Raw genomic sequence first — 6,901 nt, forward strand, 5'->3', positions numbered from 1 at the left:
CACACTTGTAATGTGTGAATATGAGGGATAAGGAAAATGGAATGCTGAGAATAATCCCCAAGTTTCTAGTTTGGGAAACTGAAATTAATGGCTTGGGTAGGGAGATAGTTATGTTCTTAACTGACCTAGAAGAGAAAGCAAGTTGGGGAAAATGCAGTGATTCCCATTTGAGCTGTGTTGCATTTGAAATGCATTCAAAATATATCTAGATGGAGATATCTGACAGATGAAAATATAAGCTCAAAGCTTTAAAATGAAGTAGGAAAGTTCTGAAAAAAATGTGGCATTTTTTTCTTCCCAACGTGGTGGGTCTTTAATGGGGAACTCTTTGGGTAGGGGGACAGGGGAGACTACTATAAAAATTAGGTATCTACGGGGACTGTATAGGATCTGTGTTAATCCAGTCAAAATATATCTCAAAGGAATGGCAGGCCAGAGTTTAGAGATGTGAGACTCAGAAAAGACACATTGGTCCTGTGTAGACCAAGTTAATTACTTCTGAAAACATAAACTCAGGTATATAGTAATTTACTTAAGATACAAAGAAGTAATTGCAAACAGTGATTCTATATGTAACAAAATGCATCTCTCTGTTTCCCCTCACAGTACATATTGTAACTAAGCAAAGACAAACTAACGTTTTTCTCTCCTTCCCTCCAAGACTGTTGTGGTCTGCTTAGCAAACTTCCCAGTTGTAGAAACAAGATAAAAATTCTATGACAAAAACCACAATTCTGACAGGTTAGATATGCCATGCCTTATTACCAGATGTGGAGCTGAAACAATTTGGATGTGAACAGAGAAGTAAAAAATAAATTATTTACATGAATGCAGAGCAAATACTAAAGTTTATGCCACCAGTTACGATCTAATATTTGTTGAAGTCACAATAGGCAAAACAGAAAGGTAAGATTGATCGTAGAACTAATTATTCTAGAATCTTATCACACCTCAGAATATCTCCAGTGTGTATATGTGTGCATATATGTATGTGTGTGATATACATTCACACATATACACATATATGTATGTGTCTATATACATAAAATTAATTTTAATCTGCTCTCTAAAGCTGTAATTACCAACTTTTCACTAGAACATCTATGCTGATTGTCTTCCTTTTGCTCCTCTAGGGCCACTCTCAACCTGCTCTCTGTCCTGAGTCCAAGGGCAAGGCTTCCAACTGAGTTTGGCTGGAGGAGAGGAAGCACAGACAAAAATGCAGGATGTGAAGAGAATGAGGTCAGTGTATTTATTCTTCTGGTTTTCTCCCTGAAAGGTTACTCCTGGTTGTCTGTTGCCTTGTCACTACTCATTCCTCTTAAAGTTGCCTGCTTTACATGACTCACTCGTTCATGTTTGGGAAACCTCTTCCTCTTCTTCTTGCTTTGGGTCTAGGCACTGTACCAACTTTATATTCCTAGATTCATGCATAATCCATCAGTTCCCCATAACTTGGCCCACACCCTTCTAATTGGTCCCTTGGGAGAGGGAGGTAGAAACTTTAAAGTAGCTTAACTGGAAGTTTTCTGTTGTAATCTGTAATGCTACTTTTTAAAAAACTACATGTTATAAAAAGCAAATTAGAATGTCTATGGACTAAAAAGCACTTCATCTTGTGGTTCATTACTTAAACTAGCAACATTTTCAAGTGTGTGCTCTTTCTTCTTAATAGAATCACAGATTTTTACTCTGGACATCTACTTTAAAGATCATTCTCATCTGAGCTTCTCTTTAAATGAAAAAATGATTAGACAAAGACATGCAATCAATGAGTGACAGTATAAGAACTTAAATCCCCCATGTCCTTCCTCTCCAGCCAATGTTTTTTACCCTTCAGCTGCCCCTCTTTTGTTTCTCTGGAGGCTTCCTCATTCACTTCTTCCAGAAAATAATCCTCATCCTTCCTGTGGTAAATGCCCCTGGTTCTTTGGAATACCTGATGGCTCAGGTAGGACTTGGGACCTAGGATTTTCGTTAAAGGCTTGTAGTTTATTCCTTATAAGGAAGCAAAGAACACCCAATCAGAACAGCAAGAAGAAATAAGAATAAAAAAAAATGAGGATATGTAAGGACTCTTCCTTAAGGAGGTGAAGGAAATAGGCACACAAGTCCAGGAGAGTCCCAAACAAGATGAACTCAAAGAAGCCTACGCCAAGACACATCATAATTGAAATGCCAAAGTTTAAAGACAAAGAGAGAATCTTAAAAGCAGCAAGAGAAAAGCAGTTAGTTACCTAAAAGGAGCTTTCATGAAACTGTCAGCTTATTTCTTAAAAGAAATTTTGCAAGCTAGAAGAGACTGGCAAGAAATATTCAAAGTGATGAAAAGCAAGGACATGCCACCAAGATTACTCTACCCAGTAAGGCTATCATTTAGAATTGAAGGATAAAGAGTTTCCCAGAGGAAAAAACAAAAGCTAAAGGAGTTCATCAAACCAGTATTTTATGAAATGTTAAAGGGTCTTCTTTATTACAAAGAAGATAAAAAATATGAATAATAAAATGGCAATAAATACATATCTATCAATAAATGAATCTAAAAACCAAAAGAAACAAGCATAACAGAATCATAGATACAGAGAACATTTTGATGGTTGCCACATGGGAGTGGGGTTAGGGGGATGGATGAAAAAGGTAAAGGGATTAAGAAATACAAATTGGTAATTACAGAATAGTCATGAATATATAAAGTATAGCATAGGCATTATAACCAAAGAATATATGTGCATGACCCATGGACATGGACAACAGTGCAGGGTTTACCTGAGTGTGTGTGTGTGTGTGTGTGTTTTGGGGGGGGGGTTGTATGGGTAGAGGGATGCAAAGGGGGGAAAATTAGGACAACTGTAATAGAATAAATAATAAAATATATTTTAAATTTAAAAAGACTTACAATTTATTTCTGTTTTCAGTCACATGCCTTCTTCTGCCTTCTGATGTTGGTCCTTCCTATTGCTGAACCTTTCTGAGGGTCTTTGGATCAATTCAGCTCATATTTCCCACGAAGGCGGTTAGAGGTTTAAAATAACAACCATCACTTTCCTATTTCTCACAGTTTTGTTCATAGTGGGACAGGAATTTTGAAATGGCTTAGTTTGGAAATCCCGAGTTTGGCTCAGAATCTGTCAACCCATTGCAGTAGGGTGCAGCTAAAACTGGAAGAAGGGGGACCAGGGCAGTTGGGAACTAGGTAGGCATTTCTCCCTAAGAAGTCTCATGGTCTCTCACTGTGGACTAGTTTGGGCTTTCTCACAGCATGGCTACCTCAGTAGGCTGTTTACACAGTAGTTGAAGACTTCGAGGGTGATAATTCCAGTGAACAAAGTGTAAGCTGTGTTCCCTTTTATGGACTAGTTTGAAAGTCATATAGTGTTACTTCTACCATATTCTTTTGACCAAAACATTCACAAAAGCCCACTCAGTTTCAGGGGGAGGAAGAGAGACCCTACCTCTCAATTAGATGGGTACCAAAGTCATATTGTAAGAAGAGTATGTGGGATAGAAGATATTGTTGTAACCTTTTTTTAGGAAATAGAATATGCAGCACAACTCCTTTATCTAATTTTTTTCTATGTAATTTTTTTGTGTGACCAAAGAGTTTTTAAATTATGAAATATATTAGTCACACAAAAAAGTATGAAGCATAATATAATGAACACTTTTTTATTCACCACTTTTCTTTAGAAATGAAACATTTCAAATAGTTAAAACCCCTCTTTGCATATGTTCTTCTTTCTCTCCTTTTTCCAAAGACATAAACATTGTCCTCAGTTGGGTATTTATTATTGGCATGCCTGTTTTTATACTTTCAATACTCTACATGTACATGTATCTCAATACATGTGAAATTAGGGTGTTTTTAAAGCTTTATTTAACATGATTTTTTATAACATTGAAACTTATTTTTTAAACTCAACATTATTTTTTGAGATATATTCATGTTGCTATATAGCTCTAATACAAACTTTCATAAAGGCTCAGTTGGTAAATATGTTAGGTTTTTGTGGGCAGAGAATCTCTGCTGCAACTACTTTTCTGTAGTTGAAGTACAAAAGTAGCTCTATTCACTATGTAAATGAATGGGTGTGCCTGTGTTCTGATAAAATTTTATTAACAAAAATAGGTGGCAGAGTACAGAATTTGGCCTGTGAACCATAGTTTACTGACCCCACCTCTGGTAGAAAATTTATCACATTTCAGATATATTATGTTCTCTGAAAGGTACTTTAGATTATAACCCATCCCTAACCCCATCCTTATCATGCTCCTCTGCCTTAAGAAGAAATTTTGAGAAACGCTGATTTAAAAGTAAAATTGAAAGATTTTCTAGATTTTGATTTGTGAAAAGCTTCATTGGATTCCAGTTTCTATCTTTTATTCTTGAGGGTAAGAGTAACTCCTGCCTTTAGACCCCTGTAGCCACTGTCTTTTGAACTTGGGCTGGTTCTCTCTTACCATGCCGTCTCAGCGTAGAAACTTCAACTCAAATGTCAAGATTTCCTTCAAATGCCACTTTCTGCAGAATGCTTTTTCTGATACCTCCCAGGTGAAGGAAATGCTTCCTCTGTATTTCCCTACTTAGTCCATAGCTCCACTGTAACACTTATGTTGAGCTATAATTATTTGTTGACATGACTGTCTTCCCCATTACATTTTTGGTTCTCTAGAGGACAGAGATGTGTTCTATTTATCTTTCTTTCCAATGCAAGCCTCAGAGTTTGGTACTTAGATACATTTAATAAATGGTGTTGAAGGATAGAAGAGAGGGAGGGAGGAACTAGAATCTATTCAGGTGTCTACTTGGAACAAGAAACAAATGTGGGATGGAAGGCCTCTGCAGGCCTCTAAAGGTGGAGAGGGCACTCTGTTCATCATTCTTACTTTAGAGCATTTCACCATGCCCTCCCACCTCCTCTTTTCATGGAGTCAGATAAATCACATCTTCTTTTATACAGATAACCATGATTATTGCATAGAAAACACTTCCCTGTACATTTTCTTATAATCTCAATCCCCAGATTCTAAGGGGTTGAACACATTCAAAGCTATTACTATTTATGAAGAAGGATAAGAAAACTGAGGTAATTAAAAATAGATTTTTTTCCAGACCAGCTTAAAGGGAAAATATAATGTTTTAGTCTGTTGACTTTAAACAAATGGTCAAATATTTCTCCAACAGAATAGGGTTATTTGGGAACAACAAAGAATTGCAATCAGGGCCTGTGGTCTAATAGGGAACCATGAACAAGTTCAAAGAACAAAAGGATGTTTATTTATTTGTTTATTTATTTAATTGTTTTTCAGTTACAGGTGTCCCCATTTTTTTCCCCATTGCTCTCCCCTGCTCCATCCAATCCCCATTCCCAAAGACAATCCTCACCCCATTGTCCTTGTCCATGGGTCCTTTGTACAAGTTCTTTGACTTGACCCTTCCCCTTCTTTACCCTGTTATCCTCCTCTCCTTTTGCCTCTGGTCACTGTCAGTCTGTTCTTTATTTCCCTGTCTCTGGTAAAAGAACATTCTTTTGTAGAGGAAAGGGGAAGTTCAGTGGAACTACTATAAACAAAGGGTCCACTGGAGGAAACAGAATTTGAAATACAGTAGCTCTCCATTGGCTGAGTTGTAACAGTCTTCCATTGGTTCAAAGTGCTGGTAGAGAGAAGAGAAGATCCTCATTCTTCTTGCTGGACTAATAGAGTAGAAAAACATCTTCCTGTGGGAAGTGGAAAGTCTGTCTCCTCTTGTTTAGGGTAATTGACAGTGAATAGTAGGGCATGAGAGATCCCCCTACATGCCCTCCCAACTCCAATTAAAATTAGGTTTCTGTTTAATTAATCTTCCAGTTTCACCAGTATAATATTTAGTTTGCTACTATGATTATTGCCTATGAAGACGAAAGGCTACTGATATTAAAATACATTCTATAGAAAGGTATTTTCTCTAGGTTTTTCTGTTGAAAACCCATGTTGATGTTATTTTGCTGATTTGCACAAACAAGAAATCCTATATAACTTATCTACATCCATTTACTAATTCATTTGTTTAATGAAGATTTAGTGAAAATGTGTAGCTCAATGGAAAAAACATGGGCTTTAGAGTCAGACCTGAATTTAATTTGGATCTGCTAATTATCAGCATTATGTCATTGTGCAACTTATTTAATTTCTCTGAGGCTTGACTTCTGTATCTGAAATGGGTATAATAATACCTCTCATAGTGCCACAAGAACTAAATAAGACCAAATCTCATTGCATAGCCACTCAATAATGCATACTTTTCTCCATTTTTGTTGCAATATCTTAGTGCATTCAATCAATAGAACTTATTCTGGTTTTCTGTTGGTGATTTGAGACAATAAAGAATTTCAAATGGGAAGCATTGTTGTCATTTTAAAAAAGTATCTTATTATGGCTTTGGGTTTATGAGTTTGAGGAAGCTTTTTCTTATAGGGTCCAATCAGCTCAGCTCAAGATGGACATACATTATAAAGTGCTAATTTCTGCTTGGCAAACTTACATATCTAAATTATTTTGGTGTTTTATTAGTTCAACAGGCAAATCATAATGTTTTAAGGCACTTTAAACAGCTTTCTATCTTTTTATAAAATCCCAGAGGATTTCCAAAACTCTGAAGATCTTCTGTCTGCCTTCTCTCTGCCCACTCCCAGACCCCAAATTTAACACCTAAAACAACTTTATAAAGCCCAAAATAATAATAGTCGCAATCCAATGGCAAAAAATATTTATAACAACATAGGTCTCATTTTCTCTGTTACCTGAGATGAAATTTACACAATGCAAATAAACCAAATTCATCTAATGCACTCTTTCCAAAATTACATATTAAAATTGCATTTTATAAGGTTTTCATACAGTGAGGAAATTTTGTTATCCCTTC

This window comes from Phyllostomus discolor, chromosome 3, assembly GCF_004126475.2.
Source record: "Phyllostomus discolor isolate MPI-MPIP mPhyDis1 chromosome 3, mPhyDis1.pri.v3, whole genome shotgun sequence".
Lineage (NCBI taxonomy): Eukaryota > Metazoa > Chordata > Mammalia > Chiroptera > Phyllostomidae > Phyllostomus > Phyllostomus discolor.